Raw genomic sequence first — 17425 nt, 5'->3', positions numbered from 1 at the left:
TGGCTGCACATTATAACCACCTGGGAAGCTTTTATAAAATAGAGGTGTCTGAAAAGTTGCCATCTCCAAACCTAAATCAATCAAATTAGAATTTCCGAGGAGGAAGCCTACATCTTAAAATTTAATTTTAATGCTTCCCAAGTGATTATAAGATAAAGAACTACTGGGCTACACCTGCACAATGCCACAGCAAAATACACACACACACAAAATGAATCACTAAGCCACTAGGTTTCTGTTTTGTTTTTTAATAAACTGCAGGCTATGTGTGTGTATGTGATTTAACTGAATTAAGAATACTTGTATATGTCTAAATAACCAATTAGTAAGTAAAATATGTCATCCTGTGTTGAACCAGCAAAGTGTTAACTAGGAAAGCATTTTGAAATATAAAAAGAAACTTTTCCTTGTCCCTAAAATGATCAGAAACTTTTTCATCACATGAGAAAATTGAATTGACTGGATGTTTAGTATCATAGTTCAGTGGCTCTCAAACTCTCAAGCATCAGAATCACTGGTGGGCTTGTTAAAACACATATTGTTGGGCCTACTTTCAGAGTTTCTTTTCAGTAGGTCTAGGATGGGCCCAAGAATTTCTAACAGGTTCCCAGGAGTTGCTGATGCAACTGGTCAGGGACTACATTTTGAGAATCACTAACATAAATAAGAGTTTGCAAATTTTAATAACGCAATTTTCCATTTTTATTAAAAGAAATAGTTGCTGTAAAATAATTTCAAATTTTAGGGCAAGCCTAGTTTTAAAATGCATTAATAGACTAAAAATAGATGTGTCATACAGTATAATGTGTGGGTTTCTTTTTTTTTTGCAAATACCCAAGACTAGCTTGGTACCAGTTAACACCATGCAACTGCATCATGTGATCAACATTCAGAGAACAATACGGAAATTCTTTGTTTTGATTCCAATCTCATCCTTAAACAAATGAGAAAACTCTCATAAGTCATACCACTTCGAGGATGTATGAGGCTTTAAATTCTGACAGGTATACAATTCTTAAAAAAAAAATTAAAATATTTTTGTTCAGACTTTTCATCACTCTCTTTTATTGGGCCTTTTTTTTTTCCTTAAGGCAAAATTTGCACGTCTATATTTTAGTAACACCTATATTCACAAATCATGAAAATACTTTTAGCATTACTTTAATTCACAATCACAAAACCCACACAAATTTTTTATGTTGAATAATAGTCAGGTGATGATACAGCTTAGACTGGAACCCAGGGTTATATTAGATGAGAAGCAGCACTGACTACTGGTAAGTTAAGGATACAATCAAGAAACTTAAAAGAAATCACCAAGGATACACACAGACAGAAAATGAAAGGAATTAACATAAGCTTAAGAATTAATGAATTTTATAGTATACAAACCTTTGTAATGACTGATTGAGAAAAAAAGGCAAAGATTAAAAATGCAAGGCAAAAAATGAGGGCAATACAACAAATCCTAGAAAGACTAATAAAATATTCAGAGAATAATATGAAAACAGTTAAATTCTAAAACTAAAACAGACCTTTTTTAAAAAATCTAAAAATAAATCTTAAAAACTGAACAAAATATAATTAATAACACCATTGGATTATTAAGTTAAGATCTACCCAAAGAAAAAGCTGTCTCAGGAGAATTTACATTAACATTCACAAATATTCAGAGATCAAAAATTCTAATAAATCACAAATTCTTCTGGAAAATATACAATAACAGATATTATATAACCCATTTTATGAAACTAGCAAAACCTGAATAGAATATCAGATAAGGAGAGTGTGATCAAGACAAATCAAAGGCTTACCTAATTTCTGAACATACATAATACTGAGGTAACTCATGGTTACCCGTTATTCTTCCCGAGGCAGCCATGAATGCAAAGCTTTATGACATGAAATTACGATGTGATTTTTTTATTTATATTATTCATTTTTAATTTTTATTTATTTACTTAAGTAAACTTTTCATTTACCACAAGTGAATCTGGAGGAAATCCAGATCAAATTTTCGTCTTCCATAATGAGACACATTGACTTGTGAGGAAAAACAGCTTTTCATACACCATTACTTAGATATTCTTCAGGCCTCTGAAATGTACTAGGATTGCAAAAGATCATGCGACTGTTTCCCTACTAATTAATATTATCCTTTCTTTAATATTACTTGTTTAAATGGGTTTTTAACATGATCTACATTAACACTGTAGATGTTAAGAGTCACAAAATAAATGTTCATGTGTTGACTGTGAAAGGACCAACTGAATTGCAAGGCTCCAAAAATGTTTATTTGGGGTCTTAGAATTGTCTTCGAGAAACACAGATTCAGGGAGCAACCCAAATTGTGTCCCAAGTTGGGGCTGTCAGGTGACTTTTTTTAAAAAAGGGGAAAAGCAGAAGAAAAAAGGAAGAAACTGGTAAAGGTGGGGGTCGTAGAAATAGGTTTTGTGTCTCCATAAAGGAAGATATTTTTATAAAGTGTTTAGGTTTCCCTGATAGCATTTGGTTTCCAAGGTGGTATAAGGGCAGGGGTGGTATAGGGCCTTTCTAGAAGCACAGCTTTACAATTCTATTGTAAATCTCTTAGCCTAAGTTACTTCATTCTCCTACACACCTAACATCTCAAACACGTTTGGGGGCCAAAAAGTCTGGCCAAGAATAACTAAAAAATAAGACAAACAAAATTCTGGATATTTCCCTATTCAATTCCTTGTAAACAAATAACAAACTATCCTGTTGTTGTCTCATAAAAGTCCACCATAATCACTCTGAAAATTAAGTAGCATTAAGAAAAACAGCAATGTTAGATTATTCACCAGAAGAGAAAGATTTGGGTGGGTTCTGCAGTAAGACAGAATGCATTAGTTGGATGCTCCCTTAATTGATACAGGTAAAAAAGGGAGTTGTGTGTCTTCTAAGCATCTAGGATCATATCAGACATTCAGCACAATGAAGCAAGTCCACAGATGTATTCTGTGTATCATTGCTATTGTAATAATACAAACACACTTAAACACTACTAAATAATATATTCATTTTAAAATGCCAAATATTTTTAATTAAAAAAAATAAATCAAAGTCATAATTTAAAATAAAAGATAACTCAGTCCAAACCCTCGTATTTGTAGAGAAAGGCACAAGGCCTCCAAAGTGTGGTTGCCTAGCATCAAATAGCTAGTTTTTAGTTACTCATTGGCAGAGTGGAAACTAGCACTCAGGTTTCCCAGGTTCTAATCCAGTATCTCTTCCTGTGCCACATAAAGGCCCTCCAAAGTTATCACTGCCATATGTCAGGTAATAGATGAAGCCTTTTTCTTGAATTCTGGGATACACAAATCAATGGTCTCTGAGAAGCCTTAGTAATTTCCTTCTTAAACTTTTATACTATAAAAGCCTTACACCTTTTTATTAATATAAAAAAATCACCAGGCATTTGGCTCTAAGGCATTAGAGTTTCTATCGTATAATAGGTTCCTCGTTGAACGAATGAACACTCATTCTAATAAGTTACAGACATCCATTGTACAAAGCTCCAAGAAATTAACATGCCTGGTTCGAAATATCTCTTCTATCCCCACTTGGGCAGAGCAGTAGGAGTAAGAATAAGAAGAATACATTTAAGTATTATTAGAAAGAAAAGCTGATTATTTTTACAGGTAAAATAATGATCAGAAAGCATAAAGTCTTTAGGGCCCACATGGAGGCTAAAAATCTACTATATAATACAATTTGAATAAAAAGACAAAATCCTACTCTAGTGGTGGCTAGGCCCTTTACCCCCTCTACCCCTTTATCTGTCCCGCTACCCCTAATTTGTAAGCCAGTCATTAGGATCCATCCTCTGAATTCCCTAGGAAAGGCAGGGAGGGACATTATTTCTGAAAAGGCAGACACGTGTAAGAGAAGAAAAAGAGAGCAGGAGCAGGACCTCAAAAAAACGAGGGAGAAGAGCCAGAGAACATTGTTTCTCTGTCTTGCATGCTTTACAAATCTAAAGAAAAAGTACATTTCAAAGTAGATAAAATCTGATAAAAATAATACAATCACCTCTCAATGTCCTCAAGAATTATTTAAAATTGGCAAATAACATAACAAACATCACTTCTTATTAATAGTCTTATTAATTAACTTGTTGATCTCCTTTCTTTGGTAAGGTAATTTCTTAAAATGTCTTCCTATTCCTATTCCTACTTCTACTACCCTGCCCCAAAGGATACATTAGGGGAGACATGTTGAACCAGAAGAATGTTGGCAATTACCAAAAAAAGAAAACAAGCCCAGAAAAGTTGACCAAAAAAAAAAAAAAAAAGAGCTCCCTGGAATGGTGCTTTGAATTAATTGATATAAAATGTCTAAAGGGTGGGAGCAAGGGAGAAAGGCAATTATAATGCTTTATAAGTCAGATCTTCCTAATGTGTAATCATTCTTTTCTCCAACTACTGTTTCATGACATCAGGCATATTTATATTCAGATGTAAAAACAAAATAAAAACTAAATATACTTAGTTATCTTGAATAATCTCTGCAATAATTTCCTTTTCTTGGCATTACCTAGAATTAGCTGTAAGTGAACTTCCATCTATTGGAAAATCCCAGATAACATTAACCACAACAACAAAACCCTGTCAAACCACTATACTTCCTAATAAGGATCTCAATGGAACCACAATATGACTTTTCCAGGTCAATTTTTTTCCCTGTTGTGATTCATGATGCAGCAGTCTCTATAAGATGTATGTTGTTCCCATATAAACTATTTCATTTAAAAAAGAAAAGAAAAGAACATTTCAAGTTTGAATGATACAGTTTTAGGAAAACACAAAAGGGAAAAAAAGCATCAAAATACATACAGAAGATTAGGGAACTTACCAACTCTCACTGCCTTAAGAGAAACAAATGATAATAATCAATTATATATGAATATCTTATCGCTGATCAGTACTGTTTGTCTAAGGTAGTAAAGGGGAAACAAAAAAATTATAAGTGAGAATCCACCCTCTAAGAGCTCCTACTCTCCTTAGAGATCATGAACATAAAATTAAGTGTTAAATATCAGCAATATATACAAAAACAAAATTTAAAGAAATGCAAAAGGAAGACTAGAAAGCAATAGTCTGAGAAGTTGACAATGGAGTGTAAAACCCATAAAGATGAGAATATGAAAGTGGAGTGTTAAAGAGTCAGAATATTTCAGGTAGGGAAATGCCCCAAACCAAATGCCTGAAGGGATAAAGGGAACTTTATCAATGCAACCCTTTTGCGGATCAGGAGAAAAAAAAAAAAACGGGTGATCAGAATAGAGCTGAACAATAAAGAACCCCGAAAGCCGGGTTAAAGATTCTGGATTCATGTGAAAATGAATGACAGGGTTAAATGGCAAGCAGAAGAAGGCAAGCAGGTAACTAATAAGGAGAACTGACTGAAGATTATGGTAAGATAGATGGAAGGCCAAGAAGATGTTGGGAAAGAGATATTAATGAGCTTGTGAAGTGATGAGGGACTGCACAGAGAAACAAAAAGGTAAAGGAAAGAAACAAGAAAGTGTGAAAGGCCTTCATGAAGAAGACAGTGATAGAATTAGGGGCTAGACTAGAAATAAGGGATGAAGGAGAGGGTGGACTTAAAACCAACACCAAAGTCTATTGTTTGATGATTGATGCAAACGAGGGTCAGTTCAGAGTTTGGAAATTGAGCCGGGAACTCTAAGCTCTTGGGAAAGTAGGTAAGAAGTCAGAGCTGGAAATAGAGAATTGTAAATCACATAATTATAAATTAAAATTCCAATCCATGAACATGAATAAGCTTGCCAAAGTAGTGAGAATAATGAGAGAAGAATAATGGTTAGAGGATAAAAGCCATTTTAAAAAATGTGAGGAAAGGCAGTAAAGGCACAATCAAAGGGGTAGAAGAAGAGTATCATTACAGCAGGTAAGGGTGGAAAAATTCTCAACCAGTGGGAAAGGAGCATATGGTGGACCCTACAGGTGACCAGTTAAAGGTAATTTAAATGGGATCAAGGTATCAACATTCATGGATAATGAAGCAGGTGGTAACCATAGTTCAAGCACACTGCTCTAGGTAAGAGCTCTGGTAGACTGACCTCAGGAAGATACTTAAGAACTCTGCACTCCCAAGTCAGGTTCTGTAAAATGCAAATACTTACTCAACACCCATCAGAGGTAGAATGAGGATAAAATGATAGACTACGTTGTACAAGAGATTTGCAAACTGCAGAATGATATGAATGTAAAGTTTTATTATTGTTTAGGGGGAACTAATTTCAAGATATATTTAATGTCACAGAAGGTAACTAAAACATTACGCCACCAATATTACAATAAATCCCAGCTGTGTTCTGGTATGGTGTTCCCTGCTTTGGAAGGTGAAGACCATAGGTGTTTGTTTTAATTACACTCATTCTCAGATCAATACTATGATACACTCTGCTTACACACAGCCCAAATATTACACTGAATCACCGCTGACTCAGGCAGTCCTGTTCTTTCTCTCTTGGTTTTCCCCCACTGTTGTTTTTCCTTTCCCTCTTCCCATCTTGCAATTATTCCCTATTTCTTACTTACTTCCTCTTTCAGTTTCCTTTTCTCTCACTTTCTCTGTCTCTCTTAAGATAGTCTCTCAAATACCCCTGAAGTATTTTCAAAGCCAGTAGGAAGGAGAGTGTTTTCTCATTAATATTCCTTAAAATGGTCAATTTCACCCTTGACTTTAACCATAAATTTCACTGTTTTTTTCCCCCCATTTTAAATCGAGAGGCAAACCTGTTTGACTAGTTTTCCTCTTAGTCCTGCTCTCCTGATCCGCTGGTGAATACAACTAAAGGACAGGCACAGCAGCACCAATGCAAAAGCTATGTAAAGCACAAGGGTTTTGGTCATAACAAGAACCCTAAGCAGAGGGCATCAAGTCTTTCACTAACAGCCTACTCTTAGAGTAGTTCTCTCAAAGAGTAAGGCAACACCAAGGAATCACTCATTGCATTGCTAGTTAAAAAAAAAAAAAAATCTTTCTTTCCTGAATAATGAATGTTATGATGAGAATGAGGTTTAGAAACTCAAGAAATTTTTGTTGATGAATGATACTATATTCAAAATGTGGTACCAAGGTTTGCCCAAGTTTGGTGGTTGGTGGTGGTTTGTTGCTGTGTGTGTTTGTGTGCATGGTGTTTAACTGGATTAGGAAAGTCTGAATTTTCAAAACACATTAATCATAATAGGAATCTTTTTATGGGAAGATTTACTTTGATATTTATTGCTTTAAGTAGCAAAGTTTCTGGGTGTATTTAAAATATGATAAACTTTAAAATCAAAGTCTGCCTTAGTTTTACTCTAAAATATTTCAAACATGCAGGAAAGTAGAAACAATAATTATAACAAATATCTATATACCCCTCACCCGTATTTAACAAGTGTTAAATTTTTGTCCTACTATTTCAGGTGTTTTGAAATTTTAAAATGCTGTAAATGTGATTCATTTTATAAAAACTGAATTTATATACAACTTTGCAGGTACATATTAAAGAATATGCAACAAATTTTTCCACTTGATTTTCCTTCCCATGTTCATGGGCACATATTACTTAAACTTAAATTTCTTGTTCAGAGGATAATTAGTTCTATAGTTATTACTTATTAAAGCAGGTATATCTAATGCAATAGTTACAAATTTTGACACTTGGTCTTGAAAATATTTCAAGTGTTAAATTTATTCAAAACAAAACTGAAAACCTCAAAGTGATTTTAGACATATTTTACAGTAATAATATTCCAAAATCAAACACACATTTACCAAATCAATTATAAATGCATGATTTATTTACTGAGCTGAATGCATTTTTGTCATCTAAATCAAGTCAATGGAAATAGATTATACCTTCAAAATAAAACTAGCATAGTGATTGTTCCAGTTAACAATTCAGATATATAGCGCACAGCCATTAGCCAAGCAATGGTATTTCTGAAATGTTCCTTACTAAACATCTAATCCAAATATTCTAATATGTAATAAATTTCCACTTCGAGAGTAGGAGCTGATCCAGGTTGTCCTAAGCGTACTGACATTCATACATCCAAAGTTTTTGTTTTGGCTTTGCACTCAACTGCTGATCTAAGTGTGGCACTCTAATGCAATTTCTACCCTGCCTCTGTTATCTCTGTAAGAGAGTGCTGAGTATGGCAATATTTAGTCTAAAAACGATTTGGTAAATATACAATGTGGGACTGTCAGAAGCCCTGAACAAAAAATCACCTACACCAATCAATCACAGTGCTTTGTAAGTAACAGGATCATAAGTGGTACCGTTACTTTTAAACTTAAAAGAATAATACATACTATTTATAACCAATTAATAATCATTAAGCTTTACACCCAAGTAGTAAACAATACGTACTATGTTCAATTATTGATTGGTCCCCAAAGCAGTTCATAAATACAAACATGTTTTCAAAATAACCAGTAATTACAGGATAATGAGTTCATGTCCAAATTAAAATAGAAATCTAACTTTAATGCTTATCTCTAATATAAAGCAACACTTCAGCCAAACAAAATCTTAAGGAAAAAAAATAGGGGTTTAAAGAACATTACTTTAGTAAACTCAATTCTATTAAAAAAAAAAAAAAGAAAACCTCTGAGTCTGTCCTTTACCTATTATACAGGTTAATAATTGCTTTTCACAGTGCCAATTTTTAAGATAAAAACATCTATGCTATCAGCCTTTCCAGACTTCCCTGAAGAAGACAACCCCTCCTCCAGATCTCTTGACACAACCCCTCACCTTCTCTTCAGAGACCTTGTTCAGTTGAGTCTCTTCAAAATTTTCAGTTTCCCCTATTATGTCAGCTTCTGCCCCAAATGCTATAAATATGATTGTGTTCATCTTTTAGTCTTATAAATCACCGTCCCTAAACCCTAACAGCAAGCACTACTGTAAGCAATAGTCCTTGACCTTCTAATCACCAAATCCAAGACTTGCTTTTCATAAAAACTGCTAGCATTTATTGAACACAAACCAGTAAAGCCTTACAGACTTCATCTCATTACAACCTCAGAGTAGCTTTATAAAATGAGGTAGGTTCTTTTATTCTAATTTTGTACATGAGAAAATGGAACTAAATTATGAATCCAAGGTCACAGAACTGTTCAGGGGCCAAAGCAGGACTATCTGGTGTTCTTCCTTTTAGTACCAGATCTCTCACTTCTTGAGATTATCAGCTCCTTCAGCTATTAAAAAGCTTCTCTCCCCTGATTCTCCTCCTACCTCTTGTGCTCTGTACCTTCTCACTCTTCTTTGCTGCTCCCTATTTCTCTACTCAACTCTTAAGTTTTAGGATTTCCCCCAGGCATCTATTTTCCTCTTCACCCTTTCACCTCTTCCTAGGAGACCTATCAACTTCCATTGCGTCAATAACCACTCATATGCTGAAAACTGATATATCAAGTCTATCCAGCCAGCCAGCCATCTATCCACCCACCCATCCACCCATCCGTCCATCCATCCATTCATTTATCTACCAATCTACGCAGCCCAGATCTCTCCACTCAGAACTAAGATGCAATAATCCATTGGACACTCACCTCCAGTTGAATTTTCTATAAACTCTTCCTATACTACGTGTGGAAAACAACTCTTAGCGTACGCTCCTCAAATCTGCAACTCCATTAAAGTTCCCAGCCCATCCTCCTATATCACCCCTGCCCCCAGCCACTCCACCTAAACTAAATCTTAGAAATTCTCTGTTGGCCAAACCCTTCTCTTCATCTCACTGCTACTGCTTGGTTTAAGATCGTTCCAATATTTTCTCAAGTGTTCTTCCTGGCTTCATCCTCACGCTCCTCAGGTCACTCCCTCTAGATCACTGTGAGAGCTGTCTTCTCATCAGTTGTTTAAAACAACTGTTTATAGTAAATGATCTATACTACTTAGGATGGCTAACAGCACTCCATGATTTTGCCCATTAAACATCAACTCCTCTTTTACGTCACCATCTCTCTGAAGCCTCCCTAGTCTTCTGCTCCCATGGAGAATTGATGACTTCCAAATCCCTGCTCAGGGTACTCTGTGCATATTGCTATCATAGCACTTACAGAACTTATGGCACTATATTGTACTTATTGTAGTAAATTGTTTACAATATATTTCTCCATCTTAAACCCAAAGCCTTCTGAGGCTGTATCTATCTGCACAGAACCAGAGCACAGTAACTGGCCTATACTATGATTTTAATAAGTGTTTATTGAATAAAAGAATTGATATTTGTGAATTGTTACTGATTTAAGAAGATGTAGTTACCACTGTTTTCAAAACTAAATTTAGCTACTTTATTTCAACTAATTTAAATATGTAGCTCCTCTGCAGGTATGCAAAATAATATTTAAATAATCAACCTAGTCTCAAGTAAGGTTATCAGGATTATCAAATCATACTTGTTATTCCTTACTTCTCTAGTAGGGAAACATTACCAACATTACATGAGCTTCAATGGAGAAGTGGTAGTGTAAAAAATCACGGTACTCAGATTCCTACACAAAGACAATCTGGGTTTACCAAAAGAAAAGTAATCTTTTAAAAGGCTGCTTAAGTTTCTCAGAAAAGCAAAGATTTTCCAGAAGACTGAACTGCCTGAAATTAAGACACACTTCTAATGATCCCATACATAAAATTTACTATATAAAAAATAACATTAAAACCATGTATATAATGGCTATCCTTTTGAGAACCTCAACCACGCAGCTCACAGCCCATTCCAGAAGTAAGGCCTGTGAACAGCAAGTATCTGTCACAAAGTCCACAGGCTTTATACTCAGGCATATAGACCACAGCATTTCATGGAAAATAAGACAACAGATAATATAGCAGCAAGGCCCATTACAGCCTGACAACAGTAGAAAATGATAGCTGATAACAGAAAGAGGACCCTGAAAAACCATAAAAGGAAGAATGGTACTTCTGTCTCCTTTCTAGTATTTCAACCCAGAAGCCAAGGCCATTTAGACAAAAACAACTCTATACACCTCAACCAATAATTCTTTATGAATTCATGCTCACAAAGATAACCCAATTTAAAAGATAAATGTATATGCAATATCCTCCAAGGAAACAAGGAAGATTGTAAGAGTTAGAAATTGTTTATCTTAACAGCTAAATTTTTTAAAGGCTCAGCAATTAATAATGTGAGGGCTCAGCTATCTAGAAAATTTCAAATAAATGAGATATTATCATTTACTGCATAAACAATCAAAATTTCCTATTTTGATGGTGTACATTGTAAATCACGTGTGAATTAAAGACCATCAAAACATTATTATCTGATAAATTCAGTCACATAAACAATTTTGAAAAGGAGTTGAGAATTGAGGTTATGGTTATTTTCTTCACTTTTCAGCAGTATTTAAATAGTAATTTAGTTGATGGCTATCTGCAAGTTACCATGAATTGTTTTAAGTAATTTAAATTAAATTATTGTAAAATATGTCAAGTTTGTTAAACAACAACAAAAAAATAGATTTTACAAAAACAAATTTGTTTTAAACATCTATTTACACTACTTTTTTATTTCTTCTAATAAATGCACAAAGATAAATACAATGAACAAAACATTCTGGAAATTTTAGATTTTAAAACACAGTTGAAATCTCTACAGTAATGTTACTCAGAAAAAGTCAGTAGTATACTTTCTCCTCAGTTATGCCCAAGATTCTATATACTATCAAGCTTTTACTAAATGTCAGGCCAAAAACTGTTATAGCACTAAGTCATACAACACTAGATGTCAAATTAATCTTATGGACAGCACGTAAATCAACCAACACTAGAGTGTTTCCCTATAGAATTATCCAGAATAGTTGCCGAACAGAAACACATTCCTAAAGCAAAACTTCAGTTCACCAAGAGATGGTTTCTACAGGAGAAAACTAAGTCAGCTGTTTCTCTTGCTGAGATGGAAAGAACATAGGATCAGATTTAATTCAATTAACACAAATTTCTGGTCTCCTTTCCACATAATATTTAGGTGCATGACTCTTAGATTAATTAAAAACTCTCCAGGGGACAAAGTGTGATTACTACTAATACTATTAAAATACCAATTAAAAAGCACTTTCTAGCCTTCCTTCAAATGGCAATTTTCTCTAGGGACGCATGAGAATGAAGCACACCAATTACGAGTGACAACTGATTTTTCCAAAGTGAAATTATCAGAAATAGAACCAACAGCACACTTGGCATCTAATCAAACTGTCACACCTTTATGTGATTAATCTTGAAAAACTTACTGTACATGGTGACAGCCTAATGGGACTGCAGGTTTTAGAAGTGTTTTTAACCTTTTCCGAGTGAAACGCACTTTAAATAAAAGGCTCTGACTTCTAACACTAGCATATAATAGAAGTGACTCTTGGGGTCAGCCTGATTTGAAAACGCCACCCACCCCTTCTCCCTATGATTTGCCCTCTCCCTGCTGAGAATGAAAAGTTCAACACAATCTACCCTTCCACATTAGTTTGCTGGACTCTCTGAAGTTCTCCACCATCTCTCTCCACCCCCGCCCCCCCCGTGATGATTTAAGGTGATGGGAACCAGAGTTACGGGTACAGTTATACGGCAGTCCCTTCCCTTAGGAAATGCGGTGTGTTTGTGGGTCGGTGTGTGTGTGTGTGGGGGGGGATCGTTCTCGGTACCCAAACTTTATAAACCCTCAATTAAACCAGTAATTTTACACATACAGTTCAGGTACCATGCCCTGACTCCTTTGATTACCCTTTTGCCCCGTCGCACTGCACATAACTTGCACCCTCCAATGCGGTTCGCCTCCTACATCCCAAGCCACTCTTACCAGGCCCCCTCGCCACTCCTCCAGCCCGTGGAAGGCGCCCTTCTCTCCGCCGCGCGTCCTTCTCTCTCTCCGTCCCGCCGCCCTCACCTCTCTAACCCCGGAGGCCCGCAAGCGGTTCTCTAAAGCAAGGGCTCCCGCGACCGTTGCCTCATCCGAGCCCGAAACCACGCGCGGCCTTGCCACCACTGCCCATTTCTGGGGGTCGCAAGGCCGCGCAGGGGGCAGCTGGTGCGGACAAGTCCCAGTGTGTGTGTGCGTGTGCGTGTTTGTGTGACCCTACCCCCGACTTACTCCGCTTGGCTTCTCCCTTAGGAGAAAGACGGAGTACAGAAGAGTTGCAGAGGTTCCGAAACACCTCCCGATCCCCCATACCTGCCTGGTACGGAACTCTGGCCTCAGGGAGCCTCGGTGCCCACGTCCCAAGGTCTAGTGCAAGGTCCTCCACCGGGGCAGTAGTCCCGGTGCTCCGTGCCCTGTTATACCCTTCCTCCGCCTGCAGGAGCAAATGCAGGGGCAAATGCTAAACGGGTGCCATTTGGAAGGGACAGTAGCGCGGGCGTGATGAGGGGCAGCCTAGAAAATTCCCTCACACCCCGACCTCGAATCCCCAGCCTTTCTTCCCAACCCTCAACCCCCAACTCCCATTATCCATTCCTAACTCCCTCAGCCCAGACCCATCTGCACTTTCCGATTCCTACCCCCCGCCCCTGGATGGTAGCCATTCGCCCGGCACTCACCTCCGGGAGCAAACAACGCCCCTCACCTTCTCCCAGCCCGCCCCCCTTCCTCCCGCGGGAACGGCGTGGTCCGTCAGCTCACCTGGTCCTTTGGCTGCAGCGCGTGAGTCTGAGTATGTCTCTGTCGCGTAACCGTTTCCGGGGACGTGGTTTAGGGGCGTGAGGGAGCTTGCGGAGTTAGTAAATTGGCTTAGGACGGGCTCTCTGGGCTCACGGTTGATGGCAGTGCTTTAACCATGCCCCCTCTCAGGCCCACAGCGCGCCTGCTCCTTTGCAGCTCCTCGCGGGCCGCTGAGCCCCTGCCAGGAGCGCCCCGCCCTGCGCGCTGCGAGCAAAACTACAGCGCCCCTGTCCTCCCGCGCCTGGCTCAACTCGGCACGACGCCGACCGCCACAAGTTCAGCTTCGCATTACGCGTCTCGGGCTGCGAGCACTTCTTAAGACCCTGGCTAGGGCATGGATGCGGGCGCGCCTTTGTGCCGCGCACGCGCCGGTTGAGCGAAGGATAGCGTCCTGGGACAAGGATGCTCGCCCGCGAAACGGCGGACACCTAGCAGTCTGGGACGCTCTCGATCCCTTCAGGCGCACTGGAGCTGCGAACCCTGAGACAGGCACGTGGCCCCGCCCCCTATTCCCCTGAAAGGCGTGTCCTGTGCCATCTTTGCCGCCTCTCGCCTGGTCCTCGTGCCCGCCTTTATTTTTTAACATCGCCAGCACAGCGCGCTTTGCGTTTGGTAACGCCCCTTTTCTCACCTTCCACGCTTCCCGTTTTGCTTCACTTCTACGAAGCTCATTCAAAAGTTGCACTTGGTCAAAGGGGTGGGGAAATGCTAAGGAGGCGGGCGCTTGGGTAATTAAGCACCTGTGCTGCCGCCAACCTAGGTTCCAGTTCTGGCCCTCGTGAAGCGGAAAGCATTAGGAAGCCGGGGTTTAGGGATACTGGAAAAAGTAAATGGGGTTGCTGGGCTCTGAAACATTCTTCCCTGCAAGCTTGTACTGAATGGGCCATTTATGATTTGTCTGGTTGACTCTGTGGCGACTTTATCCTGACTAGTCTGTTTGCCAGCAGCACATTCTTGCCAAGTTGGCGTCTAGGCCAGGAAGCAACTTAGCATACCCACGGCTTGCTGGAACAGCCTTCCTGTGTCGCTTCAGACTTGAGACGCGAAGTGGTTGATGGTAGATTGTGAACTTCCAAGACCCAGGAAAGCTCAGTAGTGGTTCAGTTTTCCTCTGAGCCTAACTGACCTTCTATCCAATATATATATTCGAATTCAGTGTTTGTACAGGATCATTTATGTTCGATCTTTCAAAAAGCAAAATCATGTCTGGCATAAAACTGCAGGAACAGATGCTGCCACCGTACACGAACATTATATATTGGACATTAAAAAAAAAAAAAAATTCTAGTTGCTCTTTTCTTGTTCCAAACCCAGAATCAGAAATAGATTGGAGCTTTCTGCCTTCAAATAGGAAATGGAAATATACATCCTTGTCATTTTATTAGGAATTCTATATTTAATTAAGTGCAGTGACTGAAGTGGTATACTCAAGAATGCTTACTGATGAAGAGATTTTCAAATGCTGGTTTCAAAAAATATAATGCATATTTTTTCTATCTAGATTAGAAATTCGAAATATTGTGAAAACAGGAAATATTTTCCTTGTCTGTGTGCCCGACCTAAGGAGATTAGTGTCCTCTGTGTTTATTTTTGTTTAAATTTGCATTAGAAAAACTTAAAATAATAATAAACATTAAAAAAACATAACCAATGAAAAGGATCTTAAGCATTTAATTTAAAAGCTGTTTCCTCAAGTTTCAGGCTTTGCTTGAAAGCTACTGTTCTGATAAGGTATATAAATTCTTGATAAAATGAAACTATTAGAAATAAAAGCAAAAACTTTAATTTTTAAAAATTTTATGAAAATCTAAAGTTTTTGTCACACCCCTTTGCTTAATAAAATCATGTAAAATTACCATCATGTAACATTTTTGTCAGATTTTTGGATAGAAAAGACATTACTATATATATTATGTGTGGATATGTACATGTCTGTCTGTTGACTTCTACGGTGATCATTTCTTACAGCTCATATCCAGACTCATGCAAGATTCTCTGTGTCATATTTAGTTTATAGAGTGCAGAATTGGATGGCATATCTTTAGTAAGGAAGTTTCAGCTAGTATGGAGTATGATATTAAAAATGCCCTTGTTATTTCTGTAGGGCACATCTATCAGTATACCCAGTTTTTAGTTCAAAATAATGTGTTGTTGTTTTTTTTTTTTTTATGATTCTTCAGCTAGTTGGGAAATAATCAATAATCATATGAGAAATACTAGCCTAACCTGGTTTATTAACCATAAATTTTGAAACCAATCTTCCTAAAATCGAACTTCAGCCTCACCAACTTATAACCTTTGTCATGTTACCTACATTCTCTGTGCCTTTATTTCCTACACAATGAATATAATAATAGTATCTATGACAGCAAGTTATTATGAGAATCTCAGAAATTAAAACAGAAATGGCACAGGACATATAAGTGACACATAAGTGCTCAGTAAATGCTGGATATCAGGATTATCTTTCTACAACTGGTAATAAGAGAGTTCATTAGCTTTGTAAGTTTTATTGGGCTGTTTTATTTATTGACAGTTTTAACAAGGGATTTTCGAGTATTGAAAGCAGCATATAGTACCCAAAAAATGTGGTTTTAGTCCCTTTGCCACCTTTCTTGATGGTAAGACTTATTTTTCATAGTTTTCTAACAAGATCATGAAGGTCTTCTAATGTTTTGCCTCTTATTATAACATATGACCTAGTGTTCATGATTTAGGAATAGATAAGATTTTTAGTTCTTCAAGAACTAAATAATGAGGAAGGAGAAAAATAGTTTGTTATTGATTCTTCCTGAATGAGTTTTACAAGCCGAAGAAATAAACCTACTACCTTCAAGTAGGTTTATTTTATTGTATTTTATTTTAATGTTATTCTATTTAATTTTAATCTTATATAATAACATTAAAATAAAGTAATATGTAACATGGTTTAAACTGGAAATAGATTGCTTTATTGCACTTTTCAAAATATTTCATCCAAGTAAACAGACAATTGAGCAGCTACTACAGGTGCAGACCCTGCTAGTCAGTCCAGAGACAGTGATGAGTAAGGCATGAGATCTGTTTGATTCAAAGGTCGCCCCTTGAACCCTTGAACCCATTAGAGTAGTCACTGGATCTTACAGTACTGTATAAGCTCAGTCTACCTTGGTCAGAGGAAAAGTTGAAGGATATTAAATCCATACTGGCAATTTGTGGAACCCTCCTAATTCAAGCACCTAACAAGCCCAGTCTGCCTTGGTGTGTTTCCTCTTTTACCCCAGAATAATTGCTTTATAAACAAGACACATTACAAACATGCTCCATGATAATTGAGACTTAATTTCATGTGTCCAGTTTTAAAATTTTGCCATTATTTTATGTTTTATTTCACTTCCTCTATGGACTCTGATTGCCACATTTACAAGAACACTAAACCTGATAGTAAACAGAGTGAAGATTGTGAATAGAGTCCATAAGATGAAAATAGGCACAACATCATGTTTCACCTTTCCCTTTTTGCTCTTTCCTCCTTTTTCATTTTTCATCTCTATTTTCTTCTAAACCTCAGCTTGTTGCTGTCAGTTTCAACTGTACACTTTATCTTCGTGTGCCATACTCCACAGTATATTTTATATGTGCAGATTAATTTATTTTATTCTTCATAATTTTATTATATTTTGTTATGTAGTTTAGACTGCATTAGAAAATGCTGATCTATGGATCAAATC

At 37.3% G+C, this 17425-nt stretch overlaps 1 protein-coding gene across 1 annotated transcript in view; it reads right to left on the bottom strand.

Moving 5' to 3' along the window:
- Positions 1-14163, bottom strand: part of UGT8 (UDP glycosyltransferase 8) — a 122489-nt gene extending 108326 nt beyond the window's left edge. Inside the window, exons 1-2 of the mRNA XM_037830536.1 lie at positions 13677-14163; positions 13234-13350 (exon numbers count right to left, since the gene is read on the bottom strand). The gene's annotated coding sequence lies outside the window, so the exon portion shown is untranslated. The remainder of the gene's footprint in view (positions 1-13233; positions 13351-13676) is intronic.
- Between the last annotated feature and the right edge of the window lie 3262 nt (positions 14164-17425).

This window comes from Choloepus didactylus, chromosome 3, assembly GCF_015220235.1.
Source record: "Choloepus didactylus isolate mChoDid1 chromosome 3, mChoDid1.pri, whole genome shotgun sequence".
Taxonomy (NCBI): Eukaryota; Metazoa; Chordata; class Mammalia; order Pilosa; family Megalonychidae; genus Choloepus; species Choloepus didactylus.
The sequence above is the reverse complement of the archived record's forward strand: the minus strand, read 5'-3'. Positions and strand labels throughout refer to the sequence as shown.